The 22,347-nt window shown below is 42.7% G+C and overlaps 1 non-coding gene across 1 annotated transcript; it reads right to left on the reverse strand.

The window, feature by feature from the left end:
• Window positions 1-10,282: 10,282 nt before the first annotated feature.
• Window positions 10,283-10,389, reverse strand: LOC128064249 (U6 spliceosomal RNA). Its single transcript, XR_008200966.1, has one exon. It is a non-coding gene; the product is annotated as a U6 spliceosomal RNA (small nuclear RNA).
• Between the last annotated feature and the right edge of the window lie 11,958 nt (window positions 10,390-22,347).

Consider the following 22,347-nt stretch of genomic DNA (forward strand, 5'->3'; position numbering starts at 1 on the left):
TTTGTCAGGAATTTCCATTTAGGCTTCATGAGAAAATTCATACTCTAATACATAGAAGCTATGTTGATGTAATGAATGTGTCTTGACAACAGTCTCAATTTAAGATTCTGTAAAGAAGTCATTCTGAAGGAAAAGCTTACAAGTGATAATGAATGTGTAAAACCTTCACTTAGGGCTCATATCTCACCAATCATCAGATGATTCATACTAGGGAGATCCTTACAAGTGTATGTAATGTGGCAAGGCTTTTAGGTGTTGCCTTAAACTCAGGATTTATCAAATGCTTTATACTTAGAAATGCAATGACTATGGCAGTTTTTACAATTACTACTCACTCTCTAGATATGTAGGAATATATATCCTGGAAACAAGCCACACAAATGTGTTTGTGGGAAGGAGTTTTCTGAAACAGCAAAGTTTGGGGACGATACTAGAGCAATGCCTTCCAAATGCAATGGGAGTTGGTGAATGGGAGTTTCACCTTGAGTTGAAGTATTATGCAATAAGAATCCATATTGAAGAGAAGTCATGAACTGTGTAGGCTTTCTCAAGACATCAGAGTGTATTAGACTTAAAAATATATGTCTTTCAAAGAAACCACACAAAAGTTGTGCATGCTATTTCCCCTAAAATCAGGAAGAAGGCAAGGATGCCCACTCTCACCACAACTATTCAACATAGTTTTGGAAGTCCTAGCAGTGAGAGAAGAAAAAGAAATAAAAGGAATGCAGATTGGAAAAGAAGTAAAATTCTTACTGTTTGCAGATGACATGATCCTCTACATAGAAAACCCTAAAGATAGCACCAGAAAATTACTAGAGCTAATCAATGAATATAGTAAAGTTTCTGGATATAAAATTAATACTCAGAAATCTCTTGCATTCCTATATACTAACAATGAAAAAAGAAACTAAGGAAACAATCCCATTCACTATTGCAATGAAAATAGTAAAGTACTTATGAATAAATTCACTTAAACAAAAAGACTTACATGTACAAAACTATAAAAGACTAGTGAAAGAAAGATGACACAAATAGATGGAGCAATATACCATGTTTGTGGATTGGAAGAATCAGTATAGTGGAAATGAGTATTCTACCCAAAGGAATCTATAGATGGGAAGATGTTAATGTGTGAACTTTGAGTTGGAAAATGAGTAAGTTCTGGGGAGCTATGTGCAGCATTCTAACTGCAGTAAATTCTTCTGTGTTACTAAATACTTTAAATTTGTCAGTAGAGTAAATCTTAAGTGTTCTCACCATACAAAACATGGAAACTGGGAGTTGATGGATGTGTTGATGACTGGATTGTGATGAATATTTCACAGTGTATATATCTGTCAAATGGTCACATTATGCATGATAAGTATACACATATCCATTTGATTAGTTCTATCTCAGTAAGGCTGGAAAAGAAGAAAGTAGGAGGTGGGCTGGTTTGCCACCTTTAATGGTGTTCAACCCATATTTCCCATGAGATCCATGAAGCATTTTGCAAAACCATGTATGGTACCCCCTGCCCTATCAGACGTCCTCAGGTACTTGTGTGGGTCCTAGTCCCAGGTATGTTCACAGTGCAGCAAATCTGATGTGGATCCTACATTGAGAACCAAGGCTCTCAGGTTCCACTTCTGAGACTGAGAACAGCCCCAGAGATGAGGAGGCCACTCTGCTCTGAGTGGTGATGGACCCGGGCCTGCTCTGTGACCTGAAGGGGATCGTGGGGTCAGCAGAGGTGCCCCCTGCTGCTGGGTACATGAGGCCTCACCAGGAGGGGAGTGTGATCCGAGGGAAAATATGGGAAAGCTCCTGTGTTGGTCTCTGTGCCAGAACTGACTGTCCTGAGGCCCTCCTGAGACAGTGGCCATAGAGGACTGTCTGTTCCCCATGGAGGGCTTCCCTGAATGTGTAGTTGGGGCTCAGGAAGGGGGAATGTTGATTGTAGGTATTAAACAGCATGTTTAACAGGACTAGGGGGCTTTTCATTCCATCATCCATTATTCACTATGAAATCCAAGTTTACTGATAATTTTTGCTTTCTTTGTCACATGGTGCAGCTTGCAGAATCTTAGTTCCCTGAGTATGGATTGAACCTGAAACTCCGGAAATGGCAGTGCGAGGTCTTAACCACGGGACTGCCAGGGAAGTCTCCAACTTTACTAACCTTGGTACATTGTTCTATTGTGGAATTAGCAAATAAACTTTGGTTTTTGTTAATAACCACATACCTAAAATTAACTGTAGATAATATCATTTTTTAATAAAAATTATTTATTTAGGTGTTCTGGGTCTTTGTTGCTGCTTGGTCTTTTCTCTAGTTGCTAGCAGTGGGGGCTGTTCTCTAGTCCTGGTGTATGCGATTCTCGTTGTGGTGTCTTGTTGCAGAGCATGGGCTATATGATGCTTGGGCTTCAGTAGTTTCTGCACGTAGGCCTAGTATTTTGGGCCCTTGGGCATTACAGCACAGGCTCAGTAGTTGCGTCACTTGGTCTTAGTTGCCCCGAGGCATGTGGCATTATCCTGGAGCAGAACCCATATCTTCCACATTTGCGGGTGGATTCTGTACCATTGCGCCAGGAGAGATGCCCTCATATTATTTGTGAAGACAGGTATTTTATAGAGATTGGACTCAAAGTATTCTATATATGTTTTTTATACATCTACTACTTTTCTTTTTTTTTTAAACTAATATAGTATTAGAGTTGAGATATTCCTGTTGGTACAGTGGATAAGAATGTGTCTGCCAATGCAGGGGATATGGGTTGGATCTCCCTGGTCCGAGAAGACTCCGCATGCCTGTAAGTAACTAAGCCCATATACCACAACTACTGAGCCCATGCTCGAGAGCCTGTGAGCCAAAACGGCAGACCCCGTGTATTGCAACTACAGAAGCCTTGTGCCTGCAGTTCACCTACAACCTGTTCTCTGTAACAAAAGATGCCATTGCAGTGAGAAGCCCTCTCACCACAACTGCAGAGTATCTTCCGCTCAGTGCAACTAGAAAAAGCCACACAAAGTAACAAAGACCAGCACAACCTAAATAAATAAAGAAGCTTAAAAAAAAAATGTAATATTGACACACTTAAGTACAGTTGATTCATTTTCATGGCCCCAGAGATGCTGAAATACATGACTAAAAGTGATAATGAGAAAATGATTTAAAAATGTGTCAAGAGGCAACTCTTCATTTCAGTCAATTGTGTATTTACATGTGCATGCATGTGTGCATGGATATGCAACTCCATGGTTTTATTACAAAACATCATCTCATGCTTTGTACCTTTGAACAGTTGAAATTATATCTTAAATATATTCAGTTCACTTCAGTTCAGTCACTCAGTCGTGTCTGACTCTTTGCGACTCCATGAATCGCAGCACGCCAGGCCTCCTTGTCCATCCCCAACTCCCGGAGTTCGCTCAGACTCACATCCATCGAGTCAGTGATGCCATCCAGCCATCTCATCCTCTGTCGTCCCCTTCTCCTCCTGCCCCCAATTCCTCCCAGCATCAAAGTCTTTTCCAATGAGTCAACTCTTCGCATGAGGTGGCCAAAGTATTAGAGTTTCAGCTTTAGCATCATTCCCTCCAAAGAAATCCCAGGGTTGATCTCCTTCAGAATGGACTGGATGGATCTCCTTGCAGTTCAGGGGACTCTGAAGAGTCTTCTCCAACACCACAGTTCAAAAGCATCAGTTCTTCCACGCTCAGCCTTCTTCACAGTCCAACTCTCATATCCATACATGATGACTGGAAAAACCATAGCCTTGACTAGACAGAGCTTAGTCGGCAAAGTAATGTCTCTGCTTTTGAATATGCTATCTAGGTTGGTCATAACTTTTCTTTCAAGGAGTCAGTGTATATTTATGTAGCCTTAAATTTTTTCTACCCCAGCACAGGAATGATTTAAATAGTAATAAGATTACTGATATTGTGTGGGGGGGAGGGGTTGAGGAGTGACCTTATACAATGACCTTTTATGGCCTTCCATTGCTCTTCAAATTCCTTGATGTCATTTGGGGTTTCTCAGGGAACTCTTACTGATGGACTTTTATGCTCTGTTACTTAACTGTTTGATTCCTTAGGTTCAAAGGAATTTGACTTGACTTGACTCCCTCCTCTTTTAGTATAAAAGGGGACTGAGTTCTAACTCGGATAAGATGGTTTTGTGGGTACAGTCCACCATATTTTCGGTTTGCTGACTTTCTGAATAAAGTCTTTTTTCCTGCACCAGCAACTTGTCTCTCAATTATTGGCCTGTTGTGTGGAGAGCAGTAGAAGTTTAGAATGTGTACTAAAGGAACAAGGCAGTTTTCATCAGTTTTTAAAGATATATTGCTCTTTTTGGCCACATGATGCAAAGAGCGGACTCAGTGAAAAAGACCCTGATGCTGGGAAAGATTATGGGCTGGAGAAGAGGGCGACAGAGGATGAGATGGTTGGATGGCATTACCCGCTTAATGAACACAAGTTTGAGAAAACCCTGGGAGATAGTGAAGGACAGGGAAGCCTGGTGTGCTGCAGTTCATGGAGTTGGAAAGAGTCAGATTCGGCTTAGCAACTGATTAACGAAAATTGCTCATTTTAAAGCAATGGTTAGTAAACTTTGTCAATTTCAAAATTTAAAAAAACCCAACCAAACAAAAAAAACAACAAGGTACTGCCGAAAGTTCCCATCACATACCTTAGTTCTGCAGTCTCACGCTGTAGGTTTTGACCTTGTGTCTCTGGAACTGAGCCATGTGGAAAGAGGAAAAGTTGTGATACAGAATGTCAGGGTAAAATGGCACGTTTTCCCCAGGGATAGTTTTGTATTTCTTATTTTAGTTTGCAGTACCAAGAGGAATCCAGAAAATTTTCTTTTTTTCTTAAGATGGTTAAATTACTCTAATGGCAGGAAATGTTCTGCATCCAATTACCACCCTATAGGAACTCTTTGGAAACCCAGGTTCCCAACCCCTGAATTGCCAGGAGCAGGACAGGCAAGAGCCTGCTGACAAAAACATTTATTTATTTATTTATTTATTGCACTTGAAACTATGTGGGTTATTTTCAAATACCTCTTGGTATTGATTTCTCACATAGTTTCACAGTAATAAGAGAGCAGGCCCTGTATGATTTCAATGCTCTTTATTTAGGCCATGAAACCTTTGCACCTTGTTTTACGTCATGTTCCAGTGTCTCCTGGTTAATAGTCTATAGGAACTTGAATAAAATTTGTATTCTGCTCTTGTGTGAAAATTGTATAAGTCTTAATTATGTTGAATTGGTTCACAATTCTTTTCAGGTCTAGTATATCCTACTTTCCTGTCCATTCTATTAATTTTTGAGAGTTTAATATTGAAATTCCAACTAAAAATCTTAATTTGTCTACTTAAAAAATTGTAATATATAGTGGAACTGTCTGTAACTATTTTGAAAGACTCATGTAAATGTGTTGTCATACTTTCGCAATTTCAAAAAATTTTAAAAAGGAAAATAAATCTTTATTGAAACTTTTTTACTTGTTAGGAGGACATCCTAGTTTCCAACATACTGGTCTCCAAAGTTATAAGCTTTTGCCTTAAAAGTGTAACGGGGTGACACAGCGACCTGGGAAGGCTGGCCACCTCTGCCTGCATGGCGGCGTGGAGCCCCACCACAGCAGTGCCTCTGGTCCCCGGAAGCCACCAGCTTCCTCCTCTCCACTGTGCCCAGTGCATGTCGTGATGTCTTCCTGGTATTGTGGTTGTCGCAAACGAAGGGGGGATGTTGATTCTAAGCCTTAAGCAGCCTGTTTTCCACTTGCCAGATCAACTTCTAAAAACTTACATTGTCTGAGGAAGAAGCTGGGAAGAGGAGGAAAAAAGGCAAGAAAAGAGGAATGGCTCTTTCTCAGGTAAAATCATATTCTCAGTTGATTCTTTGTCGGTCCTTCCTGAAATCCCTTCTTTGGACTTACTAATCATCTCTGACTCTGAAGTATCCTTCCTGACACCTGTACATGCACACTCACCAGGGAACTTCCCTCAGGGCCTGTCGTCTCCACTTAGATCCCAACTCCCCATGACCTAGTAGCCTGGACCTTGTGTGGAGGGCACCATCCTGGGCAGGGCTTAAAACCCACAGGTTTGAGAAGCGTTCTCAGTGCTGTTGGGCAGGAGGGGTTGCCTCGGGTCCTTCTGGATGTGCAGTCTGCTCTCTGTCAGTCAGGATTAAGAAGCTGTGGGTGGAAGTCAGGTATTAACATGCACAGTACCTGGTAAAATCTGGAAGTAGACCTAAAAGGGGAAATTTGTTCTAAGGTAATTGAAGCTAAGTGAGTGAGTCACTGACTTCAAAATCTTGATTGGAAATGGGATGGAAAGTTCAGAATCAGGTATCAGTGATAAAGGGTGTGCTATTCCATCATCTGTTTGAAACTGTGACATGAATCTGAATCTCTGAGAGCTGGAAATTCACTTTCATTGCCTTCATTGTTCAGATTTTGTCTTTTCACTGTGTTCATTTTGTGGTTTGGCACAGAGATGTTTTTACTTTTGATGCAGGTGAGGTTTCCTCTTCATTGTTTAACCCATAGATTCACCATTTGTTATGGTAACTGTCTTTTTTCCACTGGGTTTTCTTAGCATCCTTGTCATTAGATTTTAAATATATGCAAATGGTTATTTCTGAACATTCTCTTCCATTCCCTTGGTGTATAAATCCATCTTTATGGCAGTACTACACCATCTGGATGATATTGTGTATGGCTTGAAATTTTAAAAACGGTGGCCTTCATCTTTCATCTTTGTACTTATTGAAGAGTATTTTTGCAATTTATGGTCCCCTTAAGATTCTTTATGATTTCTGGCAAGTTTTTTCTGTTCTGCAAACATTTCTATTGTACGCTTCATAATGAATTTATTAAATCTGTGGAACACTTTGAGTAACTTAGAAATATAGAGTACTGAGATTTCCAGTCCATGACTACTATATTTGTTTATTGTGGATTTTTTTAGAAATGGTTAAGTAGTTTTCAGTGTATATGTTTCACCTCCTTGGTGAATTATTCCTAAATATTTCATCCATTTTTAATACAATAGTAAATAAAATTGTTATGTGATTTTCTTTTAACATTGTTCATTGTATATAGTAATGCAGCTGATTTGCACCTTGACTTTTGTATCCTGAAAGTTTGCTAAAGTTGCTATTTGATGTGGCAGGGGGTTTTTTGTGCCTGTATGGAATCTACAGTTTATACATAAAAGACCTTGTCCTCTAGGGAAGAAGGTAACTTTCTAATTTTTCACTTTGGGAAGCTTTGCTTTCTTTTTCTTGTCTAATTGCTCTGGTTAGGGGTTTCAGTCCTTTGTTGAACAGTGATGCAGAGTGCATGTCCTTGCCTTCTTCCCGATCTCAGAGGCAAAGTTTTCAGTCTTTCACCATTGAAAACAATGTTAGGTGTGCTCTTTTCATACATCATATATTTTAGTTTGAGATACTTGTTTTGAAAACAAAACAAGACCCCCAAATGGATGGGAATGTATCAAAAGTGTGAACAGAGATGAGATCTCGGGGCAGAGAGGAAAGCACAGCATTAATAGTGGTTGGAAACCTCTTGTAATGGTACATAGAGATGAGAGCTTATGGTGAACAACATCAGATTCATGATCTCTGAAGAAGAAGATATAGCTTTGGGACCAGGGACCAGGCTTGATCACTGAAGTGCTTTTGTGTAGCAGAGTGTTATTAAAGTATGAAATGGGACAGAGAAAGCTTCTGACATAGACATCAGAAGGGGGATGGAGAATGCCTCCCCTTGCTAATCGTAGCAATGGAGCTATATACTTTCTCAATTGGTTATTATAGTAAGTCAAAAGAATCTCTCAGGGTTGTAAAGCTCTTACCAGACCCATGCCCAGAATTTACATTTCAAGATGACAGAATTAGTCAGAAGGTTGTCAAGAAGGAGAAACCTGTCCTCAAGCAGGATACATTGTTGTTATATTATCTTTAGTTCAGTGAAGTCGCTCAGTGGTGTCGGACTCTTTGCGACCCCATGAATTGCAGCACGCCAGGCCTCCCTGTCCATCACCAACTCCCGGAGTTCACTCAGACTCATGTCCATCGAGTCTGTGATGCCATCCAACCATCTCATCCTCTGTCGTCCCCTTCTCCTCCTGCCCCCAATCCCACCCAGCATCAAAGTCTTTTCCAATGAGTCAACTCTTCACATGAGGTGGCCAAAGTATTGGAGTTTCAGCTTTAGCATCTTTCCTTCCAAAGGACACCGAGGACTGATCCCCTTCAGAATGGACTGGTTGGATCTCCTTGCAGTCCAAGGGACTCTCAAGAGTCTTCTCCAACACCACAGTTCAAAAGCATCAATACTTTGGCACTCAGCTTTCTTCACAGTCCAACTCTCACATGCATACATGACTACTGGAAAAACCATAGCCTTGACTAGACGGACCTTTGTTGGCAAAGTAATGTCTCTGCTTAGTACAGAGTTTAAGCGCAGTTGTTTTGTTGTGTAATCATCAGCTCTGGGCTTAAAGGAAAAAGCTTGTCCTTTTCTCCTCCTTGATAATTCCAGACCGCTTTCTATCCTCCTCGAGAGCCCCAGACCCCTTTCTCCTCCTTGAGAGCCCCAGACCCCTTTCTCCTCCTCAGGTACCCAGGACTTCTCAACCTACCTGGTAATTGACTCTCAGCTCTTTGGCCAAAGAGATGTTTGTTTATTAAAGTCCCAGAGGAAGCTTAACCTTTCCCCGAGTCCTCAGCCTGTCCTTCAACATGTATCATGTGTTCTTTCACCCGCCCGTGGTGCCGCAGCTCCATCAGACACAAAGGCAAGGTTTGTATCCACAACACTCGCCATCTCCCTGCTGTGAGCTGGTTGTTCTCGAGTGTGAGGAGCATGAGGTGGGCTGCCTTGCCCCCTCTTCTCTCTTTGTGGGCTTGGATGTATTGGCTACTCAATTCTTAGTCCATATAGATCAGAGCTGATGCCCCAAGCGTCTAACCCCTGATCCGGTGCCACTTTCATCACAGTTGTCATATTTGGAAGATAGAATTGGAAAATGGGAAAGTACTGGCTGCTCTTTAATTTTTTCTGGCACCTCAGAGCCTGTAATGAACTGCCTTAGCCCCTGTCTGCCTCTTGAGATCGCTCAGCCGTTTCTGCTGTTCTCCTTTTGCTGCCATACATGTCATGGTGTGTGGAATAAGCTGGTGGATTGGATCTTCTGTGCCTCTTACTTAGGAAAACTGTAAGGACAGCAGTCCAACAAAGGGAATATGTGTGAATCTTTTAGGCTCTTAGCTTGGCATCTCTGGGTGGACCAAATAGTCCCATCTCAAGGTCTTAGGATATGAGACCCCTACATCTCATAGTTTTCCACTTTTGTACTGGTCAATCTATTTTAAATTAATTAATTTATTTATTTTTAAATTTTACTTTACAATACTATATTGGTTTTGCCATACATTGACATGAATCTGCCACGGGTGTACATGAGTTCCCAATCCTGAACCCCTCTCCCACCTCTCTCCCCATATCATCTCTCTGGGTCATCCCAGTGCACTGGCCCCAAGCATCCTGTATCCTGTATCAAACCTAGACTGGTGATTCTTTTCTTACATGACAGTATACATGTATCAATGCCATTCTCCCAAATTATCTCACCCTCTCCCTCTCCTGCAGAGTCCAAAAGCCTGTTCTATACATCTGTGTCTCTTTTGCTTTCTCGCATACAGGGCTATCATTATCATCATTCTAAATTACATATATATGTGTTAGTATACCGTATTGGTTTTTTTCTTTCTGGCTTACTTCACTCTATATAATCAGCTCCAGTTTCATCCACCTCATTAGAACTGATTCAAATGAATTCTTCTTAATGGCTGAGCAATACTCCATTGTGTATATGTACCACAACTTTCTTATCCATTCATCTGCTGATGGACATCTAGGTTGCTTCCATGTCCTGGCTAATATAAACAGTGCTGCGATGAACATTGGGGTACACGTGTCTCTTTCAATTCTGGTTTCCTTGGTGTGTATGTCCAGCAGTGGGATTGCTGGGTCATAAGGCAGTTCTATTTGCAGTTTTTTAAGCAATCTCCACACTCTTCTCCATAGTGGCTGTACTAGTTTGCATTACCAACAACAGTGTAAGAGGGTTCCCTTTTCTCCACACCCTCTCCAGCATTTATTGCTTGTAGACTTTTGGATCACAGCCATTCTGACTGGTGTGAAATGGTACCTCATTGTGGTATTGATTTGCATTCTCTGATAATGAGTGATGTTGAGCATCGTTTCAAAAATATGGAATGCTTCACGAATTTGTGTGTCATCCTTGCACAGGGGCCATGCTAATCTTCTCTTTATTGTTCCAATTTTAGTATACATGCTGCCGAAGCGAGCACTGTGCTGGTCTATCTAGTCTAGGAGTGTAGACTCTTCTTGACTTTGCGTTCTCCTTCAGTTCAGTTCAGTTCAGTTCATTCAGTCGTGTCCGACTCTTTGCGACCCCATGAATCGCAGGACGCCAGGCCTCCCTGTCCATCCCCAACTCCCGGAGTTCGCTCAGACTCACGTCCATCAAGTCAGTGATGCCATCCAGCCATCTCATCCTCTGTCGTCCCCTTCTCCTCCTGCCCCCATCCCTCCCAGCATCAGAGTCTTTTCCAATGTGTCAACTCTTCGCATGAGGTGGCCAAGGTACTGGAGTTTCACCTTCTTTCTTCCAAAGAAATCCCAGGGTTGATCTCCCTCACAATGGACTGGTTGGATCTCCTTGCAGTCCAAGGCTTTCTCCTTAGTTTCTTTAATTTTTCCTTTTAAATTTGATTTTGAAGTATGTGGCTCTAGGGTCTGAAGTCATGTCCAGGTTCTTTGCTGTGATAATCTGCCTGTGTTTACGGGGCTGCTCCTCATGGACTCTCTGTGGTGTGGGTTTACTGGGTAAGAGAAAATTTTTAAAGGAGAATACTTTCCCTTATTGATTGTAATATTTTCCTTCTGCATACAGAATTACCACTTCAAGCTACTTAGTATAGTGGTCAGCATGTTCTGTGATATGAGAAAGTATATGAAGACCTTGACCTGTACATCTTTTTCTGGCTTTGAGTGATGTCACCGAAGCCCACATGAAGGGCACTGTGATAGTGTTGTTCACGTGTACTATCACCATGCCCTTTGAGACTCACCAAGAGGTGTAGGAACTTCTCCTGACAAGGGTACTGTCCAGGTTCACACCCTCATGTTTGTGAGGCCGTTGACTAAACTGTTGCTGATGCTGCATGCTTGTCACCTGGGTGCTCTTGATCATTCTGCCTCCACACTTAATTTTGTAGCAACTTAATGACAGAGCTTATGTAGTGGAGTGATAACTTCAGTGATGAACCATCATTTGTGTTTTTTCAAGGCCTAGCTACTTTCCTTTTTTAAATATTTTTATGCATTATAAATGATTGTCTTTTATATTTGCCATTAAGTTTGTATTTTATGTTACTCTTTGTATTTTATTTGTCATATGTGGGATGGTTGGTTAAGAAAGCTCCCCCACCCCTGTGGTGAAATTGGTGATCAGTACTTTTTAGAGTTCTTTATGTATTCTTGATGTTAAACTATTATTGAATATCTGCTTGTCAATTTTTTTGGTATTATAGCATACATTGTTTTTTCCACTGCTGAGGATGGTTTACTGCACAGTATTTAATAATTAGGATGTGTGCAATTTACCTCTTTATATTTTGTTGTCGTGAGCTTTTGGTGTTGTATCTGATAAATCATTGGTGAATCCACTGTCGAGAATCATTTTTAGGTTATCTATACAAAATTATGGATGCTAGACAAACTTATTGTGATAATCGTTTCACAGTATACGTATCAGTTAATTTTTTCTCTGTAGCTTAAACTTACACAGTGATATTTGTCATTGTAAGAGTTGCTTATACAACCCCTTTTATGTCACTGTTTAAAGAGTTGAGTTTAGAAAGGGGAAATAATTAAAACACGTTGGAGAAAAGAAACAATAACGCAGTTTATAATCATTTAAAGTCTCTTGCTCTTAAAAGGCTGTGGTTAGTGACCCAAATGATCACATCCCTTAAGTCCTCCATCTCAGACACCCAGGTACTGACCCTGAGTTCGTTGAACTCAGCACTATGCGAAGTTTGCTGTTTTGCAGGGTGTGAATAGGGAATAGCCCATTTCTACCCAGGCAGAGTTTTATATTTGTAATATAGAAACTAGTCCCATTCTTGTTTCTTAAAACTGCCCAAGTTCCCAGATCCCTGAATTGCTTCAGCTTCACTAGCAGGATCTGAGCACAACATGCTGTGAAAAACAGCTTTTTATTGAGAAGAAATCCTTTTAGTCTTAAGAGGAAGTATCTTGGCTTCCAACATAACTTGAAGCTTTTACCTGAGCAGTGTTACAGACGGTAAGTTAATGCTGTCTAGGTAACAGGCCCCGCCCCCTCCGCGCCCCGCCCCTCCCACGAACAGTGCGCACAGCGGGTGCTCGCCCCGCCCCTGGTCGGAAGCCGCGTCTCTAACACCAAAAGCCCTTTCCCACGGAGCCGGAAGTCGGAGAGCGCGCAGCCGAGGTCCCCGAGCGGCGCCTAAGCTTCCTTCTAGAGTAAGTTTGCAGAGCTCGCCACCCCTCCAACCCCCACCTCCGCCTCTGCTCACTCTTCCTCACGCTGTGGGAACTGCCAGCGACCTGAAAACCCTGGCACCCGGTGCTCGGCCTCGAATAAGCGCTGCCGCTGCCGTTGGGGCCCAGTTATCTTTTCGTTTGGGTTTTAAGTGTGGCTGAGGCGGTATCGGCCCTCGGTTCGCGTAGACACCGCCTTTGGCGACGTTTTCCTGCTTAACACCCTTGTTGACCTCTGGCCTCGCCAAGTAAAGCCCTTTCTCGCGAGTTGGAATCGCGCCCGCCGCGTTGCCTTCTCGACCGCTGGAGGCAGAGCCCAGACAGGCCGCGCGCCCTCTCCCCTCCCGGGATTCCGGAGAGGCCGCCCCGCTCCTGAGCCCCCTCCCTCCCAGCCCCTCTGTCCTCGCGTCTCCTGAGTCCGGTCCTTGTGCCCCGCAGCAGCCCCCTTTCCTGTCAGCCCGTCCCCTCACCCCGCATAGGGTAGGTGACCTGGGCCAGCCATGTGACAGCCAGTGCTGTCCCATGCCCAGTTCAACTCGGGGGAAAAAGGTGCTCTTCCGGTCCGGGGGCGTCTCGTTCTGTTGCCCACTCAGTAAATTCAGGAGGCAGGAGGATCAGGAGAAGCAGAGTCAGAAGGACTGAAACTAAGGAGAAAAGCATCAGGGAGAACCAATGGGAAAACTGAGAATGGCTGAGGGATTTGCAAAGGGATAGTCAAGTCAAAGAGGTTAAGCCTTGAAAATAGCCAAGTGAGTAAAATAGAGAAGTATTAATAAATCAGAAAGCCAGATCTCCAGGGACTGGAAAACAGCACAGGGAGAACTGCCCTGTCTCAGTGATGGGAGCGGGGAGGCGAAGGGCGATGAGGGACATCAGAGGTGGAGAGTTCCTAACTGGGTTTCGGCCCGGTTTGAGTCCTGGCCTCTTCGGTTAGAGTCCCGAGTTGTGTTTTCACCCGGTTGGAGTCCTGCCACAAGGATTCAAGTCTCATTCAGAGGTGGCCGGTTTTATGATGTTGGCAGAGAAAGGTAAGGAGCAGAGGAAGAAAGGGCTGGAAGGAAGCATAGCCACATGGCCTGCCAGAGAGTGGGGAGGAAGGGAGAGTCGCAGCGACACAAGGGGAGTAATCTGGAGCGCAGAGAGGGAGCCGAAATGGGGGAGGAAAGAGGCAGACATAGGTATGGATTTTTGAAAGACTCAGGAAGGTTGGAGAGAGAGAGCATTTCGAGGGGGAACGACTTGCAGCCGCCTGGGACAGCACACGCGTGAGGGAGGAAATAGGACAGGAACAGCAGGAGAGCAGAGGGGGAGAAAAAGAGACACCGATACCCAGATGAAATAGGGAGCTAGGTGAACAGAGGGGTAAGCTCGATCCAGGTGTGGCCAGTTGTTTGGACACAGATGATCTTTCTGGTTATGCAGAGGAGAATGAGAATTTCAAAACTCCTGTCTATGAGGCTTGTGTCTTTTTTTATTACTTGTGGCAGAAGATGAGTTTCATTTGCAAACCCTGTTGAGCCTGGGGCAGTGGCTTGATTCACTGAGCTGTGAGTGACCCCCTTCCCTTGTCCTATCATAAGATAGAAGTCAGGGAAGAAGAGACCTGGGGCAAGAAATGACTGACTCTAAAGTGTCACTCTGTGGTAGCTTTTTATGAATTTTTTTGGCTGGGCTGTGCAGTGGGCTGAGGAGTTGTGACTCCCAGGTTCTAAAGCACAGGCTCAGTAGTTGTGCACAGGCTTAGTTGCTTGTACTTGTGGGATCTTCGTGAACCAGGGATTAATCCATGTCCCCTGCATTGTCATGCAGATTCTTATCCACTGTATCATTATTGGGTAGCATTTTTAAAGGAACACTTTTTTCAAAAAAAACGGATTCACATTTTCTCCTTTCTTTATGAATGGTGCTTTTTGTAGCTTGGAAAAGGTCTTAATTCATTCAGTTTCTATACTGATTTTTAACTTCAGAAATAAGCTTTTTTAGTTTCCAGTATTCTACTCTTATCATCCTTTTCTAAATATGGTTATTCGCCACAATTTTTTAAACTTTGACACCAGATTTTTAGATTAAAAATAATTCTCAGGGGTTTTTTTTCAAATTTTTTTCAGATTCATTCCTTGCCTGAGTGATTTCTTCCCTTCATCTCATACATTTGAAATTTTCTTTGGTAAGTAGTAAATGATCTTAGACTATTTTGTGCCATACTTAGCAAAAATGTCACCTCGCTTATCAGTTCTAGTGAGGTAGATGAGCCTAGAGTCTATTATACAGAGTGAAATAAGTCAGAAAGAGAAAGACAAATACTGTATATTAATGCATGTATATGGAATGTAGGAAGATGGTACCAGTGATCCTACATGCAGGGCAACAAAGGGAGACAGAGATGTAAAGAACAGACTTTTGGACTCAGTGGGAGAAGGTGAGGGTGGGATGATTTGAGAGAATAGCACGGAAACATGTAAATTACCATATGTAAAACAGAATTATCAGTGCCAGTTCAATGCACGAAGCAGGGCACCCAAAGCCAGCGCTCTGGAACAACCCAGAGAGATCTGGTGAGGAGGGAGGTGGAAGAGGGTTCAGAATGGAGGGGCTGCTACTGCTGGTAAGTTGTGTCAGTCGTGTCCGACTCTGTGTGACCTCATAGACGGCAGCCCAACAGGCTCCTCTGTCCCTGGGATTCTCCAGGCAAGAATACTGGCATGGGTTGTCATTTCCTTCTCCAATGCATGCAAGTGAAAAGTGAAAGTGAAGTCGCTCAGTTGTGTCTGACTCTTACACTTTTTAGTGACCCCATGGACTGCAGCCTACCAGGCTCCACCATCCATGGGATTTTCCAGGCAAGAGTACTGGAGTGGGGTGCCATTATAGTCACTAGCAGTCTGTTAATGAAGGAAAGGAAGGTTTTAACACTCAGAATGGCACCAGGCCCCTCATCTATAAAATGCATTTTGGGATAATCTTGGCAGCAGATGATTCATCCCAGGCCGTAAAATGATTAACTTGAATCTTGTTGAAGGGCAGATTACCATACAAATAGTTTTGTTTACATAGATTAGGGGAACAATATCTGAGTATAACATACTGGTTTGTGAAGTAGGTTCTGAGCCATTAGGTGGAACCGACTTGAAGAGAGTCTGGGGTAAGTGCATAGGCCATTCACATAGCTTAAGACTAACATTTCCATAAGAAAAATGCATTGGTTAACTCAAGGTTTGAGAATAGTTAACTTCAGGTGAAACCAGGTGTCATTATGGCAACACATATGTTAAGAGAAACCTCCTTTTAAATTTGTATAGAGAAGGACAAAAGTATTGCTAGTTTGTTTCCTCCTGCTGCTTAAGAGATATAAAAATGTGTGACACTTACAGCCTATTTCCTCCATTTGGAGACCCCTGGCCTTCCTGTCTGTTACCCTCTCAGTCCCCCCTTTTCTTTTAGAAGAATTATGTTGCCTAGGAAAAAGGGGCATTGTTCTCATTCCATAACTGCTTCCGAGCTGACAAGGGGCATTGTCCTTAAATTGGTGAGGCAACATATTCTCACCACAGATGTCTGATCCAGGGCCCCCAAATAGTAGTTGGAAGCAGCTGCAGCAGTAGCAGGAGTTTGAGCAACTATTGCAGGAAGGGGGACCCCTTCCAGGGTCCGAAACTGAGCTCTTGTCTAACAATCTGAAATGAGTTGTCTGAGGAGACACATGCTGACAAAGCAAGAGATTTTATTGGGAAAGGGCACCCGGGTGGAGAGCAGTAGGGTAAGGGAAGCCAGGAGAACTGCTCTGCCATGTGGCTCACAGTCTCAGGTTTTATGGTGATGAGATTAGTTTCCGGGTGGTCTTTGGCCAATCATTCTAATTTGGAGTCTTTCCTGGTGGCGCACGCATCCCTCAGCCAAGATGGATGCTAGCGAGAGGGATTCTGGGAAGTGGACAGACACTCCGTGTCTCCTTTCGACCTTTCCTGAACTCTTCATGTTGGTGGTGGTTCATTAGTTCTGTATTCCTTATCAGGATCTCCTGTCATAAAACAACTCATGCAAATGGTTACTATGGTGCCTGGCCGGGGGAGCAGTTTCAATCAGTGTGCTTCCCCTAACACAGCCATTTGTAACTTAAAAGCTTTCATGCAACTAGAAACAAATCCAGTTACACAGTTACAGACGCAGGGAGCAAGCAGCAAAAACAAAACAGTCAGAATTATTGTTAAGATAGTTTTCCACCATGGGGCACTAGTTAACATCTCCCAAAATGAGGCAGTTGAGGCTTCAGGAATATCCATAGCCTCAATCATCTTGTTCATGTGTTTAATAAAATGAATAACATTAGTGCTCATATCAGGTTTATATGTACAGCATTGGGTATGAATAATGGCACAAGTTCCTCCTTCGCAGCTGTCAGAATATCTAAAGGCAATCTGTTTTGTCAAACCACCTTTCTAATTTGTGCTTGTTCAGCATTAAGAGCTGAAATAGCTTTCTGAGAATCTTGTAATGCCTGTTGAGTAAAATTAGTCAAAGGATCCACTCATAGCATAACATCTGTAGTTCCCAAAGAGGGAACAAAGACTGCAGCCAAATAATCATACCAGTGAAGTACAGACCTTGCTCACCGAGTTTTAAGGTGGGGTAAATTAGCAGGGTTTTCTGGAAGCTCTGAAAATATAAAGCCGTGAGTAAAGGCTAGACCCAGGGTGCATCTCCCTATCCAACCAAGGGGAGGCCATGCCTATAGGTAAGAGCCACATATCCAATAGGTCCCGTTTGGAGCAAGCCAGCTGACTGAGATATCCAGTCCCAGTTAGTGCCTGGCCAGACAAAGGGAGGACCTGAATTGGGGTTGGAAAACATGGGAATGATTACGTTGCATACTTGTTGAGGCAAAAATCCCAGTTGTTTCCAATCATTGTAATGAAGTTGTTGGCTAACTTTTGGGGTTAGCTCTGTTTGTTCTCAGCATATAGGGCCAGTAGATACTAGACGTCCTTTTTCAGGAGTTAGCCATATAACCTCATCCCATATTTGATAAACGTCAGGTAAAAAACCATTAGATCCAGACCTATTTTCCTTATGTGTAGCGAAATAGTCATTAAACCGAGACAATGTATAATCAAAATTAAAAGTCACGTTATGTCCATAGTTAAAGTACAAAGTGGTGCACCAGTCCATTTTAGGGTTGGTAGATGTCATCAGATGAAGAAGAGGCATTGCATATGATTGTTGTGGAAGGTATTCGGAGAGATGGAGAAAGTCTTTTTCTTGAAGTGGAGATGTCCACCACAAAAGCCTTTCATGATGAAGAGGGGAGCACTCCACAGACCCAGCAGTTAGACCAATTGTGGAATGCAGCGTAAGAGTGTGCCCAGGACAAGAAGACATTGTCTTGAGGATCAAACAGCACACTCAGGAGTTTTGGAGTCAGCAGAAGTAGGCTCACATAGATTATCAGGCCCATCTGAAAAGTACAAAGTCATAACATAGAAAGTAAAGACATAAAATGAAGTCACTTAGTTCTGTTCAGGGTGCCACTTCTTAACTCAAGTGTGATGTACCCGCGAATAAATTACTGGCACTTTGACAGCTGTGAAAGAAGAAAGAATAACCTGGTAAGGGCCTTCCCAGAGGGGCTTGAGTGATGGGCCCCCAGATCCCAATGTTTTTATGAGGACCTCGGTTCCTGTCTCAAATAGAGGCTTACTTGACTCAGAGGCTGGATCAGGAGTCATCTCCCAGACTTTGTTATTGCCTGTTGAAAATGTCTGTGCATAAGAAAGGCCTTCCATAAATACATTCAAAGGGGGACAGTCCCTCCTTTTGGGGGGCAGTTCAAGCCCTCATTAAAGCTATGCGTAGGACTTTAATCCAGTTGTCCTGCGTCTCTTGAGTTAATTTGCGCAGACGTCTTGTGATAATGTCATTAGATTTTTCAACCTTTCCTGAGGATTGGGGTCTCCAGGGACAGTGTCAGTGATATTCTATTTCTAGAGCTTTAGATACCCCCTGAGTTAGAGCAGCTTTAAATGCAGAGCCATTGTCACTTTGAAGACTCCGTGGCAGCCCAAACCTGGGGATAATTTCATGGATTAAAATCTTTATAACCTCCTTACCCTGCTTACTACGACAGGGAAAAGCCTCAATCCATCCAGTAAAAGCATCTACCCAAACTTGTAAGCAAGAATATCAATTAGCTTTTGGCCTAGGAGTAAAATCAATTTCCCAGCCTTCTCCAGGATACTTTCCACTTCGTTGTAAGCCAGATATTGATAGCTTCTCAGTCTTTGGGTTATGTTTCTGATGAACCTCATACCTTTTGATAATGTTCTTTAAAGTTTTCATTACATTTTTACCTTCAGACAAACGAGAAGGCATCTGGTAAGTACTCTCTACACCCAAATGAAAACTCTGGTGTAAACCCTTAAGAATTTTCCATTGAGCATTTTCAGGAATTATTGATCGTCCATCCTCAGACTGTAACCATCCTTTATGTGTAATCTTTGCTCGTCTTTTCTCATGTCATTCTAATTCTTCCTCAGTATATTATGGTTTTTCCTGTTCCACAGGATCTGTCCAGATCAAAGGCATCTACAAGGGGTTTCATAAAGTGCCAGCTTTTCTGGCTTGAGAGTCAGCCAGCTGATTATCTTCAGTTGCTTTACTCCCATCCCTGCTGTGCCCTTTGGAATGCAAAACAGCTACTTCTTTAGGACAATATATAGCAGGTAGACTGAGAAGGCAGTGGCACCCCACTCCAGTACTCTTGCCTGGAAAATCCCATGGACCAAGGAGCCTGGTAGGCTGCAGTCCATGGGTCGCTAAGAGTCAGACATGACTGAGCGACTTCACTTTCACTTTTCACTTTTATGCATTGGAGTAGGAAATGGCAACCCACTCCAGTGTTCTTGCCTGGGGAATCCCAGGGACAGGGGAACCTGGTGGACTGCTGTCTATGGGGTTGCACAGAGTCGGACACAACTGAAGCAATTTAGCAGGAGCATAGCAGTTAAAAGTCTCTCAATCTCTCTGAAGTGCTTAACAGGTTCTCCTGTTGCTGTTTTAAACTGTCTTTCTTTCCATATTGCAGCATGAGCATGTATAGTCAAATAAGCATACTTAGAATCCATGTAGAGATTTACTTGCTGCCCTTTGCTTAACTCTAGAGCTTGGGTCAGAGCCACAAGCTCTATTAACTGAGCACTGGTTCCCTGGAGGAGAGATTTTGTTTCTGAAACCTGTTCAGCACTCACCATGGTGTGACCTGCTTTATGCTTTCCATCCCGAACAAAAGAACTGCTATCTATAAATACTTCCATGTCAGGATTGTCTAATGGGGTATCCATTAGATCCTCCCAAGCTGCATAGTTTAAATTTAGGAATTGGGAACAATCGTGATCAGGTGTTTCATTTTCCTTCTCAGGAAGGAAAGTGGCAGGATTTAAATGTCCACACACTTTAAGCTTAGGTACTGGTCCTTCTAACAACCAAGACTGATATTTAAGAAGCCTACTTTCTGTCATCCAAATATTAACCTTGGAATTTAAGATTCCACTCACATCATGAGAAGTTAGGACAGTAAGATTTCGTCAATTAATTATTTTTAAAGCTTCAGGTGCTAATAAAGCCGCTGCCCCAATTACTCTTAGGCAGTGGGGCCACCCATGTGAAATTACATATAATTTTCTGCTTAGATAAGCAATAGGGTGCTGGTGAGGCCCTCGGGCTTGTATCAAAATTCCCAAGGCCATACCTTTCCTTTCAGTGACAAACAAATTAAGTTCTGACCCTGTGGGCAAGCTCAAAGTGGTAGCTTGCAGGAGGGCAGTCTGAAGAACCTTAAAAGCCTTTTGAGTATCTGGAGACCAAAGCAGTTTGTCTGTTTGGGCTTGCTGAGTTTCAGCTATAAGATTATATAAAGGCTGGGCAAGTTCCCCATAACCCGGAATCCAAATATGACAGTAGCCTGTGATTCCCAGAAATCATCTCAATTGTCTTAAAGTCATAGGTAGGGGGTAATTTAGTACAGGTTTAATTTTCTCAGGGCCTATGGCCCTAGTCCCTTCTGATATGATTAGGCCCAGATATCTAACTGATTGTTGACAAAGCTGAGCCTTTTCTCTTGATGCCTTATAACTGCAGCCTGCCAGAATGCTTAAGAAATCTTCTGAGGCTCCTGAACAAGCTTCCTCTGTCTCAGCACAGAGCCAAATATCATCTACATATTGTAACACCACCGCTTCAGAGCTATTAAAGTTTTGTAGATCCCGTGACAAACTTTATCCAAGTAAGTGAGGATTGTCACAAAACCCCGGGGGCAAAACTGTCCAGGTTAACTGAGAAGCTGGCTGCATAGGGTCTTCAAAGGCAAATAGAAATTGACTTTTCTCCGCCAAAGGCACAGAATAGAAAGCATCTTTCAAATCAATTACTGAGACATATTTGGCTCATTCAGCAATTTCAGACAATAGAGTATAAGGATTAGGCACCATGAGGTGTAAAGGAACTACAGCCTCATTTATTATTGATAAATCTTGGACTAGTCTCCATTTACCATTTAATTTCTTTATACCCAAAATAGGAGTGTTGCATGGACTGTTACAGTGAACTAATAGTCCCTGTTCCTTTAAATTTTCGATGATGTGTTTTAACCCTTAACCTCAGGTTTCAGTGGATAACTGCTTCTTATGTGGAAATAAGTGGGTCTTTGAGCTTGACAACTACAGGAATAGCATTTTGTGCTCAACCCACAGATTTTCCATCAGCCCATACTCTAGGATTTACATTTTGTTCAACTAAAGGGAGAGAAAAGGAGGGCTCCATATTTATGAAAACAGAGGCATGGACGTTGTTCAGTATATTCCTCCCCAAAAGGGGTGAGGGAGACTCTGGCACAATCAGAAGCTCGTGTGAAAATAGCCCAGAATCTCAGTTACAACATAAAGAATAACTGAAATAATACCCTTTGGCTCGTCCAGACAGTCCCCTTATGGAAGTGGATCGGGAAGGAAGTGGGCCAGGGGCTTCAGTAAACACAGACTATGTTGCCCAGTATCTAAAAGGAAATCGATGGCTTGGCCCCCCACAGTTATTAATACCCGGGGTTCCTCAGGTGTAATTAGGACAGAAGCTAGTGTGGGAACCCCCAGGCACCTTCAGTCCTGATTGTCTTGAGAGTCTGACCCCAGGTGTCATTATGACAACCCAGTATTTTAAGAGAAACCTCCTTTTAGATTTGTATAGCAAAGGAAAAAAAAAATCGATAGTTTGTTTCCTCCTGCTGCTTAAGAGAGAAAAAAATGTCTGACACTTGCCGCCTCTTTCCTTCCTTTGGAGACCCCTGGCCTCCTGCCTGTTACCCTCTCAACATCTTGTAATAAAATAGACATGTTTTCAACTGTGGTTTTACCAAAGACATGAATTGTGTGTATGTGTGTATGTGTGCACACACAAATGGATATTTCTGGTCTCAGCTCTTTACCAGAGGATAATGGAGGTATGACATTAGATCTTGTGAAATTAAAGGCATTTCTTTGAAAAATAGGAAAATAAAAGAACATTTAACATGATAAAACCAAAAAAATGCTTCATTCTTCCCTTTCAGAAAAAGAAAAACACCTAGTTTAACTGGTTAGTCTAATGGTCTGTTTTCTCCATTTTCGATGATTAGTGAAAAAAAGTGAGCTGTGCGGTGATATGAAGATGTTTCCCTCAGGCCCCTTTTGACTTTTCTG

Source organism: Budorcas taxicolor, chromosome 18, assembly GCF_023091745.1.
Source record: "Budorcas taxicolor isolate Tak-1 chromosome 18, Takin1.1, whole genome shotgun sequence".
Taxonomy (NCBI): domain Eukaryota; kingdom Metazoa; phylum Chordata; class Mammalia; order Artiodactyla; family Bovidae; genus Budorcas; species Budorcas taxicolor.